Source organism: Ascaphus truei, assembly GCF_040206685.1.
Source record: "Ascaphus truei isolate aAscTru1 chromosome 18 unlocalized genomic scaffold, aAscTru1.hap1 SUPER_18_unloc_1, whole genome shotgun sequence".
NCBI classification, from domain to species: Eukaryota; Metazoa; Chordata; class Amphibia; order Anura; family Ascaphidae; genus Ascaphus; species Ascaphus truei.
Genome location: NW_027453856.1, coordinates 83,220 through 101,575, shown reverse-complemented (window position 1 = coordinate 101,575; position 18,356 = coordinate 83,220). Strand labels below are relative to the sequence as shown.

General features: G+C 41.7%; 46 non-coding genes across 46 annotated transcripts; all 46 read left to right on the top strand.

Annotated features, from left to right (window-relative positions):
* Positions 1-21: 21 nt before the first annotated feature.
* Positions 22-140, top strand: LOC142474505 (5S ribosomal RNA). The gene has a single exon (XR_012790450.1). It is a non-coding gene; the product is annotated as a 5S ribosomal RNA (ribosomal RNA).
* Positions 141-426: 286 nt separating this feature from the next.
* On the top strand, positions 427-545 carry LOC142474200 (5S ribosomal RNA). Its single transcript, XR_012790169.1, has one exon. It is a non-coding gene; the product is annotated as a 5S ribosomal RNA (ribosomal RNA).
* A 286-nt stretch (positions 546-831) lies between these two features.
* On the top strand, positions 832-950 carry LOC142474417 (5S ribosomal RNA). Its single transcript, XR_012790368.1, has one exon. It is a non-coding gene; the product is annotated as a 5S ribosomal RNA (ribosomal RNA).
* A 286-nt stretch (positions 951-1,236) lies between these two features.
* On the top strand, positions 1,237-1,355 carry LOC142474551 (5S ribosomal RNA). Its single transcript, XR_012790493.1, has one exon. It is a non-coding gene; the product is annotated as a 5S ribosomal RNA (ribosomal RNA).
* A 286-nt stretch (positions 1,356-1,641) lies between these two features.
* LOC142474352 (5S ribosomal RNA) lies at positions 1,642-1,760 on the top strand. Its single transcript, XR_012790307.1, has one exon. It is a non-coding gene; the product is annotated as a 5S ribosomal RNA (ribosomal RNA).
* Positions 1,761-2,017: 257 nt separating this feature from the next.
* Positions 2,018-2,136, top strand: LOC142474213 (5S ribosomal RNA). Its single transcript, XR_012790181.1, has one exon. It is a non-coding gene; the product is annotated as a 5S ribosomal RNA (ribosomal RNA).
* Positions 2,137-2,422: 286 nt separating this feature from the next.
* LOC142474576 (5S ribosomal RNA) lies at positions 2,423-2,541 on the top strand. Its single transcript, XR_012790517.1, has one exon. It is a non-coding gene; the product is annotated as a 5S ribosomal RNA (ribosomal RNA).
* Positions 2,542-2,827: 286 nt separating this feature from the next.
* On the top strand, positions 2,828-2,946 carry LOC142474504 (5S ribosomal RNA). Its single transcript, XR_012790449.1, has one exon. It is a non-coding gene; the product is annotated as a 5S ribosomal RNA (ribosomal RNA).
* A 286-nt stretch (positions 2,947-3,232) lies between these two features.
* LOC142474378 (5S ribosomal RNA) lies at positions 3,233-3,351 on the top strand. The gene has a single exon (XR_012790331.1). It is a non-coding gene; the product is annotated as a 5S ribosomal RNA (ribosomal RNA).
* A 286-nt stretch (positions 3,352-3,637) lies between these two features.
* Positions 3,638-3,756, top strand: LOC142474434 (5S ribosomal RNA). Its single transcript, XR_012790384.1, has one exon. It is a non-coding gene; the product is annotated as a 5S ribosomal RNA (ribosomal RNA).
* Positions 3,757-4,042: 286 nt separating this feature from the next.
* Positions 4,043-4,161, top strand: LOC142474199 (5S ribosomal RNA). The gene has a single exon (XR_012790168.1). It is a non-coding gene; the product is annotated as a 5S ribosomal RNA (ribosomal RNA).
* A 286-nt stretch (positions 4,162-4,447) lies between these two features.
* On the top strand, positions 4,448-4,566 carry LOC142474198 (5S ribosomal RNA). The gene has a single exon (XR_012790167.1). It is a non-coding gene; the product is annotated as a 5S ribosomal RNA (ribosomal RNA).
* A 286-nt stretch (positions 4,567-4,852) lies between these two features.
* LOC142474416 (5S ribosomal RNA) lies at positions 4,853-4,971 on the top strand. Its single transcript, XR_012790367.1, has one exon. It is a non-coding gene; the product is annotated as a 5S ribosomal RNA (ribosomal RNA).
* Positions 4,972-5,257: 286 nt separating this feature from the next.
* On the top strand, positions 5,258-5,376 carry LOC142474351 (5S ribosomal RNA). Its single transcript, XR_012790306.1, has one exon. It is a non-coding gene; the product is annotated as a 5S ribosomal RNA (ribosomal RNA).
* Positions 5,377-5,662: 286 nt separating this feature from the next.
* On the top strand, positions 5,663-5,781 carry LOC142474350 (5S ribosomal RNA). Its single transcript, XR_012790305.1, has one exon. It is a non-coding gene; the product is annotated as a 5S ribosomal RNA (ribosomal RNA).
* Positions 5,782-6,067: 286 nt separating this feature from the next.
* LOC142474503 (5S ribosomal RNA) lies at positions 6,068-6,186 on the top strand. Its single transcript, XR_012790448.1, has one exon. It is a non-coding gene; the product is annotated as a 5S ribosomal RNA (ribosomal RNA).
* Positions 6,187-6,472: 286 nt separating this feature from the next.
* LOC142474196 (5S ribosomal RNA) lies at positions 6,473-6,591 on the top strand. Its single transcript, XR_012790166.1, has one exon. It is a non-coding gene; the product is annotated as a 5S ribosomal RNA (ribosomal RNA).
* Positions 6,592-6,877: 286 nt separating this feature from the next.
* On the top strand, positions 6,878-6,996 carry LOC142474349 (5S ribosomal RNA). Its single transcript, XR_012790304.1, has one exon. It is a non-coding gene; the product is annotated as a 5S ribosomal RNA (ribosomal RNA).
* A 286-nt stretch (positions 6,997-7,282) lies between these two features.
* LOC142474466 (5S ribosomal RNA) lies at positions 7,283-7,401 on the top strand. Its single transcript, XR_012790414.1, has one exon. It is a non-coding gene; the product is annotated as a 5S ribosomal RNA (ribosomal RNA).
* Positions 7,402-7,687: 286 nt separating this feature from the next.
* Positions 7,688-7,806, top strand: LOC142474478 (5S ribosomal RNA). The gene has a single exon (XR_012790425.1). It is a non-coding gene; the product is annotated as a 5S ribosomal RNA (ribosomal RNA).
* Positions 7,807-8,092: 286 nt separating this feature from the next.
* LOC142474415 (5S ribosomal RNA) lies at positions 8,093-8,211 on the top strand. Its single transcript, XR_012790366.1, has one exon. It is a non-coding gene; the product is annotated as a 5S ribosomal RNA (ribosomal RNA).
* A 286-nt stretch (positions 8,212-8,497) lies between these two features.
* Positions 8,498-8,616, top strand: LOC142474348 (5S ribosomal RNA). Its single transcript, XR_012790303.1, has one exon. It is a non-coding gene; the product is annotated as a 5S ribosomal RNA (ribosomal RNA).
* A 286-nt stretch (positions 8,617-8,902) lies between these two features.
* LOC142474347 (5S ribosomal RNA) lies at positions 8,903-9,021 on the top strand. Its single transcript, XR_012790302.1, has one exon. It is a non-coding gene; the product is annotated as a 5S ribosomal RNA (ribosomal RNA).
* A 286-nt stretch (positions 9,022-9,307) lies between these two features.
* LOC142474502 (5S ribosomal RNA) lies at positions 9,308-9,426 on the top strand. Its single transcript, XR_012790447.1, has one exon. It is a non-coding gene; the product is annotated as a 5S ribosomal RNA (ribosomal RNA).
* A 286-nt stretch (positions 9,427-9,712) lies between these two features.
* Positions 9,713-9,831, top strand: LOC142474195 (5S ribosomal RNA). The gene has a single exon (XR_012790165.1). It is a non-coding gene; the product is annotated as a 5S ribosomal RNA (ribosomal RNA).
* A 286-nt stretch (positions 9,832-10,117) lies between these two features.
* Positions 10,118-10,236, top strand: LOC142474346 (5S ribosomal RNA). The gene has a single exon (XR_012790301.1). It is a non-coding gene; the product is annotated as a 5S ribosomal RNA (ribosomal RNA).
* A 286-nt stretch (positions 10,237-10,522) lies between these two features.
* LOC142474610 (5S ribosomal RNA) lies at positions 10,523-10,641 on the top strand. Its single transcript, XR_012790550.1, has one exon. It is a non-coding gene; the product is annotated as a 5S ribosomal RNA (ribosomal RNA).
* A 286-nt stretch (positions 10,642-10,927) lies between these two features.
* LOC142474193 (5S ribosomal RNA) lies at positions 10,928-11,046 on the top strand. Its single transcript, XR_012790163.1, has one exon. It is a non-coding gene; the product is annotated as a 5S ribosomal RNA (ribosomal RNA).
* A 286-nt stretch (positions 11,047-11,332) lies between these two features.
* LOC142474192 (5S ribosomal RNA) lies at positions 11,333-11,451 on the top strand. Its single transcript, XR_012790162.1, has one exon. It is a non-coding gene; the product is annotated as a 5S ribosomal RNA (ribosomal RNA).
* A 286-nt stretch (positions 11,452-11,737) lies between these two features.
* LOC142474414 (5S ribosomal RNA) lies at positions 11,738-11,856 on the top strand. The gene has a single exon (XR_012790365.1). It is a non-coding gene; the product is annotated as a 5S ribosomal RNA (ribosomal RNA).
* A 286-nt stretch (positions 11,857-12,142) lies between these two features.
* On the top strand, positions 12,143-12,261 carry LOC142474522 (5S ribosomal RNA). The gene has a single exon (XR_012790466.1). It is a non-coding gene; the product is annotated as a 5S ribosomal RNA (ribosomal RNA).
* Positions 12,262-12,547: 286 nt separating this feature from the next.
* LOC142474536 (5S ribosomal RNA) lies at positions 12,548-12,666 on the top strand. Its single transcript, XR_012790479.1, has one exon. It is a non-coding gene; the product is annotated as a 5S ribosomal RNA (ribosomal RNA).
* A 286-nt stretch (positions 12,667-12,952) lies between these two features.
* On the top strand, positions 12,953-13,071 carry LOC142474446 (5S ribosomal RNA). The gene has a single exon (XR_012790395.1). It is a non-coding gene; the product is annotated as a 5S ribosomal RNA (ribosomal RNA).
* Positions 13,072-13,357: 286 nt separating this feature from the next.
* On the top strand, positions 13,358-13,476 carry LOC142474345 (5S ribosomal RNA). Its single transcript, XR_012790300.1, has one exon. It is a non-coding gene; the product is annotated as a 5S ribosomal RNA (ribosomal RNA).
* Positions 13,477-13,762: 286 nt separating this feature from the next.
* On the top strand, positions 13,763-13,881 carry LOC142474344 (5S ribosomal RNA). Its single transcript, XR_012790299.1, has one exon. It is a non-coding gene; the product is annotated as a 5S ribosomal RNA (ribosomal RNA).
* A 286-nt stretch (positions 13,882-14,167) lies between these two features.
* On the top strand, positions 14,168-14,286 carry LOC142474575 (5S ribosomal RNA). The gene has a single exon (XR_012790516.1). It is a non-coding gene; the product is annotated as a 5S ribosomal RNA (ribosomal RNA).
* A 286-nt stretch (positions 14,287-14,572) lies between these two features.
* LOC142474412 (5S ribosomal RNA) lies at positions 14,573-14,691 on the top strand. The gene has a single exon (XR_012790363.1). It is a non-coding gene; the product is annotated as a 5S ribosomal RNA (ribosomal RNA).
* A 286-nt stretch (positions 14,692-14,977) lies between these two features.
* On the top strand, positions 14,978-15,096 carry LOC142474521 (5S ribosomal RNA). Its single transcript, XR_012790465.1, has one exon. It is a non-coding gene; the product is annotated as a 5S ribosomal RNA (ribosomal RNA).
* Positions 15,097-15,382: 286 nt separating this feature from the next.
* On the top strand, positions 15,383-15,501 carry LOC142474343 (5S ribosomal RNA). Its single transcript, XR_012790298.1, has one exon. It is a non-coding gene; the product is annotated as a 5S ribosomal RNA (ribosomal RNA).
* Positions 15,502-15,787: 286 nt separating this feature from the next.
* Positions 15,788-15,906, top strand: LOC142474163 (5S ribosomal RNA). Its single transcript, XR_012790136.1, has one exon. It is a non-coding gene; the product is annotated as a 5S ribosomal RNA (ribosomal RNA).
* Positions 15,907-16,192: 286 nt separating this feature from the next.
* Positions 16,193-16,311, top strand: LOC142474411 (5S ribosomal RNA). Its single transcript, XR_012790362.1, has one exon. It is a non-coding gene; the product is annotated as a 5S ribosomal RNA (ribosomal RNA).
* A 286-nt stretch (positions 16,312-16,597) lies between these two features.
* LOC142474340 (5S ribosomal RNA) lies at positions 16,598-16,716 on the top strand. Its single transcript, XR_012790296.1, has one exon. It is a non-coding gene; the product is annotated as a 5S ribosomal RNA (ribosomal RNA).
* Positions 16,717-17,002: 286 nt separating this feature from the next.
* Positions 17,003-17,121, top strand: LOC142474470 (5S ribosomal RNA). The gene has a single exon (XR_012790417.1). It is a non-coding gene; the product is annotated as a 5S ribosomal RNA (ribosomal RNA).
* Positions 17,122-17,407: 286 nt separating this feature from the next.
* On the top strand, positions 17,408-17,526 carry LOC142474574 (5S ribosomal RNA). Its single transcript, XR_012790515.1, has one exon. It is a non-coding gene; the product is annotated as a 5S ribosomal RNA (ribosomal RNA).
* Positions 17,527-17,812: 286 nt separating this feature from the next.
* LOC142474445 (5S ribosomal RNA) lies at positions 17,813-17,931 on the top strand. The gene has a single exon (XR_012790394.1). It is a non-coding gene; the product is annotated as a 5S ribosomal RNA (ribosomal RNA).
* Positions 17,932-18,217: 286 nt separating this feature from the next.
* LOC142474339 (5S ribosomal RNA) lies at positions 18,218-18,336 on the top strand. The gene has a single exon (XR_012790295.1). It is a non-coding gene; the product is annotated as a 5S ribosomal RNA (ribosomal RNA).
* Positions 18,337-18,356: the final 20 nt, after the last annotated feature.

Genomic DNA, 18,356 nt, shown 5'->3' with positions numbered 1-18,356 from the left:
TATCATGAGACAGCAATCTCCACCTACGGCCATACTACCTTGAAAGCGCCCGATCCCGTCAGATCTCAGAAGCTAAGCAGGGTGAGGCTTGATTAGTACTGGGTTGGGAGACTGCCTGGGAATACCAAGTGCTGTGGGTGTTTTTATTTTTCGCTTCCCTAATGAAAATATACATGGCATTCCTTGCAGCAAATGAAAATGTTTCATTTTTTACTACTTTTTTCCCGCAGTGGAAAAGAAATATATCGTTTTTTCCTCAGAAAGTTCAACACAATGCAACCTTCCAAAATAGAATTCTGACATCAAGAATTCCGTCTATAGTACATTTGAGTGCACCTGTCATTTTCTCAGTCTCTGTGTATGCATGGAGCAAGATATAGGCTCATGGATTTAAGAATGAGAGGATATCATGAGACAGCAATCTCCACCTACGGCCATACTACCTTGAAAGCGCCCGATCCCGTCAGATCTCGGAAGCTAAGCAGGGTGAGGCTTGATTAGTACTGGGTTGGGAGACTGCCTGGGAATACCAAGTGCTGTGGGTGTTTTTATTTTTCGCTTCCCTAATGAAAATATACATGGCATTCCTTGCAGCAAATGAAAATGTTTCATTTTTTACTACTTTTTTCCCGCAGTGGAAAAGAAATATATCGTTTTTTCCTCAGAAAGTTCAACACAATGCAACCTTCCAAAATAGAATTCTGACATCAAGAATTCCGTCTATAGTACATTTGAGTGCACCTGTCATTTTCTCAGTCTCTGTGTATGCATGGAGCAAGATATAGGCTCATGGATTTAAGAATGAGAGGATATCATGAGACAGCAATCTCCACCTACGGCCATACTACCTTGAAAGCGCCTGATCCCGTCAGATCTCGGAAGCTAAGCAGGGTGAGGCTTGATTAGTACTGGGTTGGGAGACTGCCTGGGAATACCAAGTGCTGTGGGTGTTTTTATTTTTCGCTTCCCTAATGAAAATATACATGGCATTCCTTGCAGCAAATGAAAATGTTTCATTTTTTACTACTTTTTTCCCGCAGTGGAAAAGAAATATATCGTTTTTTCCTCAGAAAGTTCAACACAATGCAACCTTCCAAAATAGAATTCTGACATCAAGAATTCCGTCTATAGTACATTTGAGTGCACCTGTCATTTTCTCAGTCTCTGTGTATGCATGGAGCAAGATATAGGCTCATGGATTTAAGAATGAGAGGATATCATGAGACAGCAATCTCCACCTACGGCCATACTACCTTGAAAGCGCCTGATCCCGTCAGTTCTCGGAAGCTAAGCAGGGTGAGGCTTGATTAGTACTGGGTTGGGAGACTGCCTGGGAATACCAAGTGCTGTGGGTGTTTTTATTTTTCGCTTCCCTAATGAAAATATACATGGCATTCCTTGCAGCAAATGAAAATGTTTCATTTTTTACTACTTTTTTCCCGCAGTGGCAAAGAAATATATCGTTTTTTCCTCAGAAAGCTCAACACAATGCAACCTTCCAAAATAGAATTCTGACATCAAGAATTCCGTCTATAGTACATTTGAGTGCACCTGTCATTTTCTCAGTCTCTGTGTATGCATGGAGCAAGATATAGGCTCATGGATTTAAGAATGAGAGGATATCATGAGACAGCAATCTCCACCTACGGCCATACTACCTTGAAAGCGCCCGATCCCGTCAGATCTCGGAAGCTAAGCAGGGTGAGGCTTGATTAGTACTGGGTTGGAAGACTGCCTGGGAATACCAGGTGCTGTAGGTGTTTTTATTTTTCGCTTCCCTAATGAAAATATACATGGCATTCCTCGCAGCAAATGAAAATGTTTCATTTCTTGCTACTTTTTTCCCGCAGTGGCAAAGAAATATATCGTTTTTTCCTCAGAAAGCTCAACACAATGCAACCTTCCAAAATAGAATTCTGACATCAAGAATTCCGTCTATAGTACATTTGAGTGCACCTGTCATTTTCTCAGTCTCTGTGTATGCATGGAGCAAGATATAGGCTCATGGATTTAAGAATCCTACGGCCATACTACCTTGAAAGCGCCCGATCCCGTCAGATCTCGGAAGCTAAGCAGGGTGAGGCTTGATTAGTACTGGGTTGGGAGACTGCCTGGGAATACCAGGTGCTGTAGGGGTTTTTATTTTTCGCTTCCCTAATGAAAATATACATGGCATTCCTCGCAGCAAATGAAAATGTTTCATTTCTTGCTACTTTTTTCCCGCAGTGGCAAAGAAATATATCGTTTTTTCCTCAGAAAGCTCAACACAATGCAACCTTCCAAAATAGAATTCTGACATCAAGAATTCCGTCTATAGTACATTTGAGTGCACCTGTCATTTTCTCAGTCTCTGTGTATGCATGGAGCAAGATATAGGCTCATGGATTTAAGAATGAGAGGATATCATGAGACAGCAATCTCCACCTACGGCCATACTACCTTGAAAGCGCCCGATCCCGTCAGATCTCAGAAGCTAAGCAGGGTGAGGCTTGATTAGTACTGGGTTGGAAGACTGCCTGGGAATACCAGGTGCTGTAGGTGTTTTTATTTTTCGCTTCCCTAATGAAAATATACATGGCATTCCTCGCAGCAAATGAAAATGTTTCATTTCTTGCTACTTTTTTCCCGCAGTGGCAAAGAAATATATCGTTTTTTCCTCAGAAAGCTCAACACAATGCAACCTTCCAAAATAGAATTCTGACATCAAGAATTGCATCTATAGTACATTTGAGTGCACCTGTCATTTTCTCAGTCTCTGTGTATGCATGGAGCAAGATATAGGCTCATGGATTTAAGAATGAGAGGATATCATGAGACAGCAATCTCCACCTACGGCCATACTACCTTGAAAGCGCCCGATCCCGTCAGATCTCAGAAGCTAAGCAGGGTGAGGCTTGATTAGTACTGGGTTGGGAGACTGCCTGGGAATACCAAGTGCTGTGGGTGTTTTTATTTTTCGCTTCCCTAATGAAAATATACATGGCATTCCTTGCAGCAAATGAAAATGTTTCATTTTTTACTACTTTTTTCCCGCAGTGGAAAAGAAATATATCGTTTTTTCCTCAGAAAGTTCAACACAATGCAACCTTCCAAAATAGAATTCTGACATCAAGAATTCCGTCTATAGTACATTTGAGTGCACCTGTCATTTTCTCAGTCTCTGTGTATGCATGGAGCAAGATATAGGCTCATGGATTTAAGAATGAGAGGATATCATGAGACAGCAATCTCCACCTACGGCCATACTACCTTGAAAGCGCCCGATCCCGTCAGATCTCGGAAGCTAAGCAGGGTGAGGCTTGATTAGTACTGGGTTGGGAGACTGCCTGGGAATACCAGGTGCTGTAGGGGTTTTTATTTTTCGCTTCCCTAATGAAAATATACATGGCATTCCTCGCAGCAAATGAAAATGTTTCATTTCTTGCTACTTTTTTCCCGCAGTGGCAAAGAAATATATCGTTTTTTCCTCAGAAAGCTCAACACAATGCAACCTTCCAAAATAGAATTCTGACATCAAGAATTCCGTCTATAGTACATTTGAGTGCACCTGTCATTTTCTCAGTCTCTGTGTATGCATGGAGCAAGATATAGGCTCATGGATTTAAGAATGAGAGGATATCATGAGACAGCAATCTCCACCTACGGCCATACTACCTTGAAAGCGCCTGATCCCGTCAGATCTCAGAAGCTAAGCAGGGTGAGGCTTGATTAGTACTGGGTTGGAAGACTGCCTGGGAATACCAGGTGCTGTAGGTGTTTTTATTTTTCGCTTCCCTAATGAAAATATACATGGCATTCCTCGCAGCAAATGAAAATGTTTCATTTCTTGCTACTTTTTTCCCGCAGTGGCAAAGAAATATATCGTTTTTTCCTCAGAAAGCTCAACACAATGCAACCTTCCAAAATAGAATTCTGACATCAAGAATTGCATCTATAGTACATTTGAGTGCACCTGTCATTTTCTCAGTCTCTGTGTATGCATGGAGCAAGATATAGGCTCATGGATTTAAGAATGAGAGGATATCATGAGACAGCAATCTCCACCTACGGCCATACTACCTTGAAAGCGCCCGATCCCGTCAGATCTCGGAAGCTAAGCAGGGTGAGGCTTGATTAGTACTGGGTTGGGAGACTGCCTGGGAATACCAAGTGCTGTGGGTGTTTTTATTTTTCGCTTCCCTAATGAAAATATACATGGCATTCCTTGCAGCAAATGAAAATGTTTCATTTTTTACTACTTTTTTCCCGCAGTGGAAAAGAAATATATCGCTTTTTCCTCAGAAAGTTCAACACAATGCAACCTTCCAAAATAGAATTCTGACATCAAGAATTCCGTCTATAGTACATTTGAGTGCACCTGTCATTTTCTCAGTCTCTGTGTATGCATGGAGCAAGATATAGGCTCATGGATTTAAGAATGAGAGGATATCATGAGACAGCAATCTCCACCTACGGCCATACTACCTTGAAAGCGCCCGATCCCGTCAGATCTCGGAAGCTAAGCAGGGTGAGGCTTGATTAGTACTGGGTTGGGAGACTGCCTGGGAATACCAAGTGCTGTGGGTGTTTTTATTTTTCGCTTCCCTAATGAAAATATACATGGCATTCCTTGCAGCAAATGAAAATGTTTCATTTTTTACTACTTTTTTCCCGCAGTGGAAAAGAAATATATCGTTTTTTCCTCAGAAAGTTCAACACAATGCAACCTTCCAAAATAGAATTCTGACATCAAGAATTCCGTCTATAGTACATTTGAGTGCACCTGTCATTTTCTCAGTCTCTGTGTATGCATGGAGCAAGATATAGGCTCATGGATTTAAGAATGAGAGGATATCATGAGACAGCAATCTCCACCTACGGCCATACTACCTTGAAAGCGCCTGATCCCGTCAGATCTCGGAAGCTAAGCAGGGTGAGGCTTGATTAGTACTGGGTTGGGAGACTGCCTGGGAATACCAAGTGCTGTGGGTGTTTTTATTTTTCGCTTCCCTAATGAAAATATACATGGCATTCCTTGCAGCAAATGAAAATGTTTCATTTTTTACTACTTTTTTCCCGCAGTGGCAAAGAAATATATCGTTTTTTCCTCAGAAAGCTCAACACAATGCAACCTTCCAAAATAGAATTCTGACATCAAGAATTCCGTCTATAGTACATTTGAGTGCACCTGTCATTTTCTCAGTCTCTGTGTATGCATGGAGCAAGATATAGGCTCATGGATTTAAGAATGAGAGGATATCATGAGACAGCAATCTCCACCTACGGCCATACTACCTTGAAAGCGCCCGATCCCGTCAGATCTCGGAAGCTAAGCAGGGTGAGGCTTGATTAGTACTGGGTTGGAAGACTGCCTGGGAATACCAGGTGCTGTAGGTGTTTTTATTTTTCGCTTCCCTAATGAAAATATACATGGCATTCCTCGCAGCAAATGAAAATGTTTAATTTCTTGCTACTTTTTTCCCGCAGTGGCAAAGAAATATATCGTTTTTTCCTCAGAAAGCTCAACACAATGCAACCTTCCAAAATAGAATTCTGACATCAAGAATTCCGTCTATAGTACATTTGAGTGCACCTGTCATTTTCTCAGTCTCTGTGTATGCATGGAGCAAGATATAGGCTCATGGATTTAAGAATGAGAGGATATCATGAGACAGCAATCTCCACCTACGGCCATACTACCTTGAAAGCGCCCGATCCCGTCAGATCTCGGAAGCTAAGCAGGGTGAGGCTTGATTAGTACTGGGTTGGAAGACTGCCTGGGAATACCAGGTGCTGTAGGTGTTTTTATTTTTCGCTTCCCTAATGAAAATATACATGGCATTCCTCGCAGCAAATGAAAATGTTTCATTTCTTGCTACTTTTTTCCCGCAGTGGAAAATAAATATATCGTTTTTTCCTCAGAAAGATCAACACAATGCAACCTTCCAAAATAGAATTCTGACATCAAGAATTCCGTCTATAGTACATTTGAGTGCACCTGTCATTTTCTCAGTCTCTGTGTATGCATGGAGCAAGATATAGGCTCATGGATTTAAGAATGAGAGGATATCATGAGACAGCAATCTCCACCTACGGCCATACTACCTTGAAAGCGCCCGATCCCGTCAGATCTCAGAAGCTAAGCAGGGTGAGGCTTGATTAGTACTGGGTTGGGAGACTGCCTGGGAATACCAAGTGCTGTGGGTGTTTTTATTTTTCGCTTCCCTAATGAAAATATACATGGCATTCCTTGCAGCAAATGAAAATGTTTCATTTTTTACTACTTTTTTCCCGCAGTGGAAAAGAAATATATCGTTTTTTCCTCAGAAAGTTCAACACAATGCAACCTTCCAAAATAGAATTCTGACATCAAGAATTCCGTCTATAGTACATTTGAGTGCACCTGTCATTTTCTCAGTCTCTGTGAATGCATGGAGCAAGATATAGGCTCATGGATTTAAGAATGAGAGGATATCATGAGACAGCAATCTCCACCTACGGCCATACTACCTTGAAAGCGCCCGATCCCGTCAGATCTCGGAAGCTAAGCAGGGTGAGGCTTGATTAGTACTGGGTTGGGAGACTGCCTGGGAATACCAAGTGCTGTGGGTGTTTTTATTTTTCGCTTCCCTAATGAAAATATACATGGCATTCCTTGCAGCAAATGAAAATGTTTCATTTTTTACTACTTTTTTCCCGCAGTGGCAAAGAAATATATCGTTTTTTCCTCAGAAAGCTCAACACAATGCAACCTTCCAAAATAGAATTCTGACATCAAGAATTCCGTCTATAGTACATTTGAGTGCACCTGTCATTTTCTCAGTCTCTGTGTATGCATGGAGCAAGATATAGGCTCATGGATTTAAGAATGAGAGGATATCATGAGACAGCAATCTCCACCTACGGCCATACTACCTTGAAAGCGCCCGATCCCGTCAGATCTCGGAAGCTAAGCAGGGTGAGGCTTGATTAGTACTGGGTTGGAAGACTGCCTGGGAATACCAGGTGCTGTAGGTGTTTTTATTTTTCGCTTCCCTAATGAAAATATACATGGCATTCCTCGCAGCAAATGAAAATGTTTCATTTCTTGCTACTTTTTTCCCGCAGTGGCAAAGAAATATATCGTTTTTTCCTCAGAAAGCTCAACACAATGCAACCTTCCAAAATAGAATTCTGACATCAAGAATTCCGTCTATAGTACATTTGAGTGCACCTGTCATTTTCTCAGTCTCTGTGTATGCATGGAGCAAGATATAGGCTCATGGATTTAAGAATGAGAGGATATCATGAGACAGCAATCTCCACCTACGGCCATACTACCTTGAAAGCGCCCGATCCCGACAGATCTCGGAAGCTAAGCAGGGTGAGGCTTGATTAGTACTGGGTTGGGAGACTGCCTGGGAATACCAAGTGCTGTGGGTGTTTTTATTTTTCGCTTCCCTAATGAAAATATACATGGCATTCCTTGCAGCAAATGAAAATGTTTCATTTTTTACTACTTTTTTCCCGCAGTGGCAAAGAAATATATCGTTTTTTCCTCAGAAAATTCAACACAATGCAACCTTCCAAAATAGAATTCTGACATCAAGAATTCCGTCTATAGTACATTTGAGTGCACCTGTCATTTTCTCAGTCTCTGTGTATGCATGGAGCAAGATATAGGCTCATGGATTTAAGAATGAGAGGATATCATGAGACAGCAATCTCCACCTGTGGCCATACTACCTTGAAAGCGCCCGATCCCGTCAGATCTCGGAAGCTAAGCAGGGTGAGGCTTGATTAGTACTGGGTTGGGAGACTGCATGGGAATACCAAGTGCTGTGGGTGTTTTTATTTTTCGCTTCCCTAATGAAAATATACATGGCATTCCTTGCAGCAAATGAAAATGTTTCATTTTTTACTACTTTTTTCCCGCAGTGGAAAAGAGATATATCGTTTTTTCCTCAGAAAGTTCAACACAATGCAACCTTCCAAAATAGAATTCTGACATCAAGAATTCCGTCTATAGTACATTTGAGTGCACCTGTCATTTTCTCAGTCTCTGTGTATGCATGGAGCAAGATATAGGCTCATGGATTTAAGAATGAGAGGATATCATGAGACAGCAATCTCCACCTACGGCCATACTACCTTGAAAGCGCCTGATCCCGTCAGATCTCGGAAGCTAAGCAGGGTGAGGCTTGATTAGTACTGGGTTGGGAGACTGCCTGGGAATACCAAGTGCTGTGGGTGTTTTTATTTTTCGCTTCCCTAATGAAAATATACATGGCATTCCTTGCAGCAAATGAAAATGTTTCATTTTTTACTACTTTTTTCCCGCAGTGGCAAAGAAATATATCGTTTTTTCCTCAGAAAGCTCAACACAATGCAACCTTCCAAAATAGAATTCTGACATCAAGAATTCCGTCTATAGTACATTTGAGTGCACCTGTCATTTTCTCAGTCTCTGTGTATGCATGGAGCAAGATATAGGCTCATGGATTTAAGAATGAGAGGATATCATGAGACAGCAATCTCCACCTACGGCCATACTACCTTGAAAGCGCCCGATCCCGTCAGATCTCGGAAGCTAAGCAGGGTGAGGCTTGATTAGTACTGGGTTGGAAGACTGCCTGGGAATACCAGGTGCTGTAGGTGTTTTTATTTTTCGCTTCCCTAATGAAAATATACATGGCATTCCTCGCAGCAAATGAAAATGTTTCATTTCTTGCTACTTTTTTCCCGCAGTGGCAAAGAAATATATCGTTTTTTCCTCAGAAAGCTCAACACAATGCAACCTTCCAAAATAGAATTCTGACATCAAGAATTCCGTCTATAGTACATTTGAGTGCACCTGTCATTTTCTCAGTCTCTGTGTATGCATGGAGCAAGATATAGGCTCATGGATTTAAGAATGAGAGGATATCATGAGACAGCAATCTCCACCTACGGCCATACTACCTTGAAAGCGCCCGATCCCGTCAGATCTCGGAAGCTAAGCAGGGTGAGGCTTGATTAGTACTGGGTTGGAAGACTGCCTGGGAATACCAGGTGCTGTAGGTGTTTTTATTTTTTGCTTCCCTAATGAAAATATACATGGCATTCCTCGCAGCAAATGAAAATGTTTCATTTCTTGCTACTTTTTTCCCGCAGTGGAAAATAAATATATCGTTTTTTCCTCAGAAAGTTCAACACAATGCAACCTTCCAAAATAGAATTCTGACATCAAGAATTCCGTCTATAGTACATTTGAGTGCACCTGTCATTTTCTCAGTCTCTGTGTATGCATGGAGCAAGATATAGGCTCATGGATTTAAGAATGAGAGGATATCATGAGACAGCAATCTCCACCTACGGCCATACTACCTTGAAAGCGCCCGATCCCGTCAGATCTCAGAAGCTAAGCAGGGTGAGGCTTGATTAGTACTGGGTTGGGAGACTGCCTGGGAATACCAAGTGCTGTGGGTGTTTTTATTTTTCGCTTCCCTAATGAAAATATACATGGCATTCCTTGCAGCAAATGAAAATGTTTCATTTTTTACTACTTTTTTCCCGCAGTGGAAAAGAAATATATCGTTTTTTCCTCAGAAAGTTCAACACAATGCAACCTTCCAAAATAGAATTCTGACATCAAGAATTCCGTCTATAGTACATTTGAGTGCACCTGTCATTTTCTCAGTCTCTGTGTATGCATGGAGCAAGATATAGGCTCATGGATTTAAGAATGAGAGGATATCATGAGACAGCAATCTCCACCTACGGCCATACTACCTTGAAAGCGCCCGATCCCGTCAGATCTCGGAAGCTAAGCAGGGTGAGGCTTGATTAGTACTGGGTTGGGAGACTGCCTGGGAATACCAAGTGCTGTGGGTGTTTTTATTTTTCGCTTCCCTAATGAAAATATACATGGCATTCCTTGCAGCAAATGAAAATGTTTCATTTTTTACTACTTTTTTCCCGCAGTGGCAAAGAAATATATCGTTTTTTCCTCAGAAAGCTCAACACAATGCAACCTTCCAAAATAGAATTCTGACATCAAGAATTCCGTCTATAGTACATTTGAGTGCACCTGTCATTTTCTCAGTCTCTGTGTATGCATGGAGCAAGATATAGGCTCATGGATTTAAGAATGAGAGGATATCATGAGACAGCAATCTCCACCTACGGCCATACTACCTTGAAAGCGCCCGATCCCGTCAGATCTCGGAAGCTAAGCAGGGTGAGGCTTGATTAGTACTGGGTTGGAAGACTGCCTGGGAATACCAGGTGCTGTAGGTGTTTTTATTTTTCGCTTCCCTAATGAAAATATACATGGCATTCCTCGCAGCAAATGAAAATGTTTCATTTCTTGCTACTTTTTTCCCGCAGTGGCAAAGAAATATATCGTTTTTTCCTCAGAAAGCTCAACACAATGCAACCTTCCAAAATAGAATTCTGACATCAAGAATTCCGTCTATAGTACATTTGAGTGCACCTGTCATTTTCTCAGTCTCTGTGTATGCATGGAGCAAGATATAGGCTCATGGATTTAAGAATGAGAGGATATCATGAGACAGCAATCTCCACCTACGGCCATACTACCTTGAAAGCGCCCGATCCTGTCAGATCTCAGAAGCTAAGCAGGGTGAGGCTTGATTAGTACTGGGTTGGGAGACTGCCTGGGAATACCAAGTGCTGTGGGTGTTTTTATTTTTCGCTTCCCTAATGAAAATATACATGGCATTCCTTGCAGCAAATGAAAATGTTTCATTTTTTACTACTTTTTTCCCGCAGTGGAAAAGAAATATATCGTTTTTTCCTCAGAAAGTTCAACACAATGCAACCTTCCAAAATAGAATTCTGACATCAAGAATTCCGTCTATAGTACATTTGAGTGCACCTGTCATTTTCTCAGTCTCTGTGTATGCATGGAGCAAGATATAGGCTCATGGATTTAAGAATGAGAGGATATCATGAGACAGCAATCTCCACCTACGGCCATACTACCTTGAAAGCGCCCGATCCCGTCAGATCTCGGAAGCTAAGCAGGGTGAGGCTTGATTAGTACTGGGTTGGGAGACTGCCTGGGAATACCAAGTGCTGTGGGTGTTTTTATTTTTCGCTTCCCTAATGAAAATATACATGGCATTCCTTGCAGCAAATGAAAATGTTTCATTTTTTACTACTTTTTTCCCGCAGTGGCAAAGAAATATATCGTTTTTTCCTCAGAAAGCTCAACACAATGCAACCTTCCAAAATAGAATTCTGACATCAAGAATTCCGTCTATAGTACATTTGAGTGCACCTGTCATTTTCTCAGTCTCTGTGTATGCATGGAGCAAGATATAGGCTCATGGATTTAAGAATGAGAGGATATCATGAGACAGCAATCTCCACCTACGGCCATACTACCTTGAAAGCGCCCGATCCCGTCAGATCTCGGAAGCTAAGCAGGGTGAGGCTTGATTAGTACTGGGTTGGGAGACTGCCTGGGAATACCAAGTGCTGTGGGTGTTTTTCTTTTTCGCTTCCCTAATGAAAATATACATGGCATTCCTTGCAGCAAATGAAAATGTTTCATTTTTTACTACTTTTTTCCCGCAGTGGAAAAGAAATATATCGTTTTTTCCTCAGAAAGTTCAACACAATGCAACCTTCCAAAATAGAATTCTGACATCAAGAATTCCGTCTATAGTACATTTGAGTGCACCTGTCATTTTCTCTGTCTCTGTGTATGCATGGAGCAAGATATAGGCTCATGGATTTAAGAATGAGAGGATATCATGAGACAGCAATCTCCACCTACGGCCATACTACCTTGAAAGCGCCTGATCCCGTCAGATCTCGGAAGCTAAGCAGGGTGAGGCTTGATTAGTACTGGGTTGGGAGACTGCCTGGGAATACCAAGTGCTGTGGGTGTTTTTATTTTTCGCTTCCCTAATGAAAATATACATGGCATTCCTTGCAGCAAATGAAAATGTTTCATTTTTTACTACTTTTTTCCCGCAGTGGCAAAGAAATATATCGTTTTTTCCTCAGAAAGCTCAACACAATGCAACCTTCCAAAATAGAATTCTGACATCAAGAATTCCGTCTATAGTACATTTGAGTGCACCTGTCATTTTCTCAGTCTCTGTGTATGCATGGAGCAAGATATAGGCTCATGGATTTAAGAATGAGAGGATATCATGAGACAGCAATCTCCACCTACGGCCATACTACCTTGAAAGCGCCCGATCCCGTCAGATCTCGGAAGCTAAGCAGGGTGAGGCTTGATTAGTACTGGGTTGGAAGACTGCCTAGGAATACCAGGTGCTGTAGGTGTTTTTATTTTTCGCTTCCCTAATGAAAATATACATGGCATTCCTCGCAGCAAATGAAAATGTTTCATTTCTTGCTACTTTTTTCCCGCAGTGGCAAAGAAATATATCGTTTTTTCCTCAGAAAGCTCAACACAATGCAACCTTCCAAAATAGAATTCTGACATCAAGAATTCCGTCTATAGTACATTTGAGTGCACCTGTCATTTTCTCAGTCTCTGTGTATGCATGGAGCAAGATATAGGCTCATGGATTTAAGAATGAGAGGATATCATGAGACAGCAATCTCCACCTACGGCCATACTACCTTGAAAGCGCCCGATCCCGTCAGATCTCGGAAGCTAAGCAGGGTGAGGCTTGATTAGTACTGGGTTGGAAGACTGCCTTGGAATACCAGGTGCTGTAGGTGTTTTTATTTTTCGCTTCCCTAATGAAAATATACATGGCATTCCTCGCAGCAAATGAAAATGTTTCATTTCTTGTTACTTTTTTCCCGCAGTGGCAAAGAAATATATCGTTTTTTCCTCAGAAAGCTCAACACAATGCAACCTTCCAAAATAGAATTCTGACATCAAGAATTCCGTCTATAGTACATTTGAGTGCACCTGTCATTTTCTCAGTCTCTGTGTATGCATGGAGCAAGATATAGGCTCATGGATTTAAGAATGAGAGGATATCATGAGACAGCAATCTCCACCTGTGGCCATACTACCTTGAAAGCGCCCGATCCCGTCAGATCTCGGAAGCTAAGCAGGGTGAGGCTTGATTAGTACTGGGTTGGGAGACTGCCTGGGAATACCAAGTGCTGTGGGTGTTTTTATTTTTCGCTTCCCTAATGAAAATATACATGGCATTCCTTGCAGCAAATGAAAATGTTTCATTTTTTACTACTTTTTTCCCGCAGTGGCAAAGAAATATATCGTTTTTTCCTCAGAAAGCTCAACACAATGCAACCTTCCAAAATAGAATTCTGACATCAAGAATTCCGTCTATAGTACATTTGAGTGCACCTGTCATTTTCTCAGTCTCTGTGTATGCATGGAGCAAGATATAGGCTCATGGATTTAAGAATGAGAGGATATCATGAGACAGCAATCTCCACCTACGGCCATACTACCTTGAAAGCGCCCGATCCCGTCAGATCTCGGAAGCTAAGCAGGGTGAGGCTTGATTAGTACTGGGTTGGAAGACTGCCTGGGAATACCAGGTGCTGTAGGTGTTTTTATTTTTCGCTTCCCTAATGAAAATATACATGGCATTCCTCGCAGCAAATGAAAATGTTTCATTTCTTGCTACTTTTTTCCCGCAGTGGCAAAGAAATATATCGTTTTTTCCTCAGAAAGCTCAACACAATGCAACCTTCCAAAATAGAATTCTGACATCAAGAATTCCGTCTATAGTACATTTGAGTGCACCTGTCATTTTCTCAGTCTCTGTGTATGCATGGAGCAAGATATAGGCTCATGGATTTAAGAATGAGAGGATATCATGAGACAGCAATCTCCACCTACGGCCATACTACCTTGAAAGCGCCCGATCCCGTCAGATCTCGGAAGCTAAGCAGGGTGAGGCTTGATTAGTACTGGGTTGGAAGACTGCCTGGGAATACCAGGTGCTGTAGGTGTTTTTATTTTTCGCTTCCCTAATGAAAATATACATGGCATTCCTCGCAGCAAATGAAAATGTTTCATTTCTTGCTACTTTTTTCCCGCAGTGGAAAATAAATATATCGTTTTTTCCTCAGAAAGTTCAACACAATGCAACCTTCCAAAATAGAATTCTGACATCAAGAATTCCGTCTATAGTACATTTGAGTGCACCTGTCATTTTCTCAGTCTCTGTGTATGAATGGAGCAAGATATAGGCTCATGGATTTAAGAATGAGAGGATATCATGAGACAGCAATCTCCACCTACGGCCATACTACCTTGAAAGCGCCCGATCCCGTCAGATCTCAGAAGCTAAGCAGGGTGAGGCTTGATTAGTACTGGGTTGGAAGACTGCCTGGGAATACCAGGTGCTGTAGGTGTTTTTATTTTTCGCTTCCCTAATGAAAATATACATGGCATTCCTCGCAGCAAATGAAAATGTTTCATTTCTTGCTACTTTTTTCCCGCAGTGGCAAAGAAATATATCGTTTTTTCCTCAGAAAGTTCAACACAATGCAACCTTCCAAAATAGAATTCTGACATCAAGAATTCCGTCTATAGTACATTTGAGTGCACCTGTCATTTTCTCAGTCTCTGTGTATGCATGGAGCAAGATATAGGCTCATGGATTTAAGAATGAGAGGATATCATGAGACAGCAATCTCCACCTACGGCCATACTACCTTGAAAGCGCCTGATCCCGTCAGATCTCGGAAGCTAAGCAGGGTGAGGCTTGATTAGTACTGGGTTGGGAGACTGCCTGGGAATACCAAGTGCTGTGGGTGTTTTTATTTTTCGCTTCCCTAATGAAAATATACATGGCATTCCTTGCAGCAAATGAAAATGTTTCATTTTTTACTACTTTTTTCCCGCAGTGGCAAAGAAATATATCGTTTTTTCCTCAGAAAGCTCAACACAATGCAACCTTCCAAAATAGAATTCTGACATCAAGAATTCCGTCTATAGTACATTTGAGTGCACCTGTCATTTTCTCAGTCTCTGTGTATGCATGGAGCAAGATATAGGCTCATGGATTTAAGAATGAGAGGATATCATGAGACAGCAATCTCCACCTACGGCCATACTACCTTGAAAGCGCCCGATCCCGTCAGATCTCGGAAGCTAAGCAGGGTGAGGCTTGATTAGTACTGGGTTGGAAGACTGCCTAGGAATACCAGGTGCTGTAGGTGTTTTTATTTTTCGCTTCCCTAATGAAAATATACATGGCATTCCTCGCAGCAAATGAAAATGTTTCATTTCTTGCTACTTTTTTCCCGCAGTGGCAAAGAAATATATCGTTTTTTCCTCAGAAAGCTCAACACAATGCAACCTTCCAAAATAGAATTCTGACATCAAGAATTCCGTCTATAGTACATTTGAGTGCACCTGTCATTTTCTCAGTCTCTGTGTATGCATGGAGCAAGATATAGGCTCATGGATTTAAGAATGAGAGGATATCATGAGACAGCAATCTCCACCTACGGCCATACTACCTTGAAAGCGCCCGATCCCGTCAGATCTCGGAAGCTAAGCAGGGTGAGGCTTGATTAGTACTGGGTTGGAAGACTGCCTGGGAATACCAGGTGCTGTAGGTGTTTTTATTTTTCGCTTCCCTAATGAAAATATACATGGCATTCCTCGCAGCAAATGAAAATGTTTCATTTCTTGCTACTTTTTTCCCGCAGTGGCAAAGAAATATATCGTTTTTTCCTCAGAAAGCTCAACACAATGCAACCTTCCAAAATAGAATTCTGACATCAAGAATTCCGTCTATAGTACATTTGAGTGCACCTGTCATTTTCTCAGTCTCTGTGTATGCATGGAGCAAGATATAGGCTCATGGATTTAAGAATGAGAGGATATCATGAGACAGCAATCTCCACCTACGGCCATACTACCTTGAAAGCGCCCGATCCCGTCAGATCTCGGAAGCTAAGCAGGGTGAGGCTTGATTAGTACTGGGTTGGGAGACTGCCTGGGAATACCAGGTGCTGTAGGTGTTTTTATTTTTCGCTTCCCTAATGAAAATATACATGGCATTCCTCGCAGCAAATGAAAATGTTTCATTTCTTGTTACTTTTTTCCCGCAGTGGCAAAGAAATATATCGTTTTTTTCTCTGAAAGTTCAACACAATGCAACCTTCCAAAATAGAATTCTGACATCAAGAATTCCGTCTATAGTACATTTGAGTGCACCTGTCATTTTCTCAGTCTCTGTGTATGCATGGAGCAAGATATAGGCTCATGGATTTAAGAATGAGAGGATCTCATGAGACAGCAATCTCCACCTACGGCCATACTACCTTGAAAGCGCCTGATCCCGTCAGATCTCGGAAGCTAAGCAGGGTGAGGCTTGATTAGTACTGGGTTGGGAGACTGCCTGGGAATACCAAGTGCTGTGGGTGTTTTTATTTTTCGCTTCCCTAATGAAAATATACATGGCATTCCTTGCAGCAAATGAAAATGTTTCATTTTTTACTACTTTTTTCCCGCAGTGGCAAAGAAATATATTGTTTTTTCCTCAGAAAGCTCAACACAATGCAACCTTCCAAAATAGAATTCTGACATCAAGAATTCCGTCTATAGTACATTTGAGTGCACCTGTCATTTTCTCAGTCTCTGTGTATGCATGGAGCAAGATATAGGCTCATGGATTTAAGAATGAGAGGATATCATGAGACAGCAATCTCCACCTACGGCCATACTACCTTGAAAGCGCCCGATCCCGTCAGATCTCGGAAGCTAAGCAGGGTGAGGCTTGATTAGTACTGGGTTGGAAGACTGCCTGGGAATACCAGGTGCTGTAGGTGTTTTTATTTTTCGCTTCCCTAATGAAAATATACATGGCATTCCTCGCAGCAAATGAAAATGTTTCATTTCTTGCTACTTTTTTCCCGCAGTGGCAAAGAAATATATCGTTTTTTCCTCAGAAAGCTCAACACAATGCAACCTTCCAAAATAGAATTCTGACATCAAGAATTCCGTCTATAGTACATTTGAGTGCACCTGTCATTTTCTCAGTCTCTGTGTATGCATGGAGCAAGATATAGGCTCATGGATTTAAGAATGAGAGGATATCATGAGACAGCAATCTCCACCTATGGCCATACTACCTTGAAAGCGCCCGATCCCGTCAGATCTCGGAAGCTAAGCAGGGTGAGGCTTGATTAGTACTGGGTTGGAAGACTGCCTGGGAATACCAGGTGCTGTAGGTGTTTTTATTTTTCGCTTCCCTAATGAAAATATACATGGCATTCCTCGCAGCAAATGAAAATGTTTCATTTCTTGCTACTTTTTTCCCGCAGTGGAAAATAAATATATCGTTTTTTCCTCAGAAAGTTCAACACAATGCAACCTTCCAAAATAGAATTCTGACATCAAGAATTCCGTCTATAGTACATTTGAGTGCACCTGTCATTTTCTCAGTCTCTGTGTATGCATGGAGCAAGATATAGGCTCATGGATTTAAGAATGAGAGGATATCATGAGACAGCAATCTCCACCTACGGCCATACTACCTTGAAAGCGCCCGATCCCGTCAGATCTCAGAAGCTAAGCAGGGTGAGGCTTGATTAGTACTGGGTTGGAAGACTGCCTGGGAATACCAGGTGCTGTAGGTGTTTTTATTTTTCGCTTCCCTAATGAACATATACATGGCATTCCTCGCAGCAAATGAAAATGTTTCATTTCTTGCTACTTTTTTCCCGCAGTGGCAAAGAAATATATCGTTTTTTCCTCAGAAAGTTCAACACAATGCAACCTTCCAAAATAGAATTCTGACATCAAGAATTCCGTCTATAGTACATTTGAGTGCACCTGTCATTTTCTCAGTCTCTGTGTATGCATGGAGCAAGATATAGGCTCATGGATTTAAGAATGAGAGGATATCATGAGACAGCAATCTCCACCTGTGGCCATACTACCTTGAAAGCGCCCGATCCCGTCAGATCTCGGAAGCTAAGCAGGGTGAGGCTTGATTAGTACTGGGTTGGGAGACTGCCTGGGAATACCAAGTGCTGTGGGTGTTTTTATTTTTCGCTTCCCTAATGAAAATATACATGGCATTCCTTGCAGCAAATGAAAATGTTTCATTTTTTACTACTTTTTTCCCGCAGTGGAAAAGAAATATATCGTTTTTTCCTCAGAAAGCTCAACACAATGCAACCTTCCAAAATAGAATTCTGACATCAAGAATTCCGTCTATAGTACATTTGAGTGCACCTGTCATTTTCTCAGTCTCTGTGTATGCATGGAGCAAGATATAGGCTCATGGATTTAAGAATGAGAGGATATCATGAGACAGCAATCTCCACCTACGGCCATACTACCTTGAAAGCGCCCGATCCCGTCAGATCTCGGAAGCTAAGCAGGGTGAGGCTTGATTAGTACTGGGTTGGAAGACTGCCTGGGAATACCAGGTGCTGTAGGTGTTTTTATTTTTCGCTTCCCT